This window comes from Myotis brandtii, unplaced genomic scaffold, assembly GCF_000412655.1.
Source record: "Myotis brandtii unplaced genomic scaffold, ASM41265v1 scaffold123, whole genome shotgun sequence".
Lineage (NCBI taxonomy): Eukaryota > Metazoa > Chordata > Mammalia > Chiroptera > Vespertilionidae > Myotis > Myotis brandtii.
The window spans coordinates 11,466,356-11,467,073 of NW_005354291.1; the positions used below are offsets into that span (position 1 = coordinate 11,466,356).

At 54.7% G+C, this 718-nt stretch overlaps 1 protein-coding gene across 1 annotated transcript in view; it reads left to right on the forward strand.

The window, feature by feature from the left end:
- The first annotated feature begins 388 nt into the window (after positions 1 to 388).
- The window catches only part of TBPL1 (TBP-like 1), a 28,957-nt gene continuing 28,627 nt past the window's right edge, over positions 389 to 718 (forward strand). The window contains exon 1 of the mRNA XM_005859029.2: positions 389 to 712. The gene's annotated coding sequence lies outside the window, so the exon portion shown is untranslated. The remainder of the gene's footprint in view (positions 713 to 718) is intronic.

The following is a 718-nucleotide window of genomic DNA, read 5'->3' on the forward strand; positions in this document are numbered from 1 at the left end:
TTTCCAGACAGAAAATGTCTTAGAAAATTTAGTTGTTAAAGTCTAGCTTTGCTAATTATGTTAAATGGTGGTCTTTTTCTATAAATTGAATGAGCAGAAGAGAAAGCTCTAAGGTTTCGACAAAATTTAAGTCCATTTATATTACACTTTACGCCAGAAATTACGTACTTGAGTTTAGGTATCAGCCAAATATGCACAAAGGGTACAGAGATTTTTCAAAACCTTTTTAAACGGCTTCAAGCAAAAGTCCAAGCAGCAGTAGCGCTTCCCTACCCCTACCCCACTTCGACAATCTCGTGGGCAGGCGGGGCCGGACTTCGGGACCAGGAAGGAGGAAGCGGAAGTAGGAGGAAGGGCGGAGACAGTGACCGGAGCAGTGAGAGCCGGAAAGGAGTGGCTAGCGGGGCACAGAGGGGGGGAGCCCAGTGCGGTGACGCTCTAGCCTCCGAGCGCTGTCTCTATGCTCCCCCGCGTCTAGTCTATTTATTGTCGCGGGGAAGCAGCGGCCGCCCCGGACCCGGAACAACAAAGCGCGAAAGAGGGAGCCCGTGCCTCGGGGGCTCCTAGCAACGGGCCGGGGCGGGAGTTCCATGGAGACTGGGGAGCGCGCCCGCCTCATCATCATCCTCGTCCTCCAGCTTATCCTTCGCGTCCGACGCCACCGGCATCAGCGCTCCTGCCGCGTCCTCTGCCGCCGCCCCCTCTTCCCACGGTAACC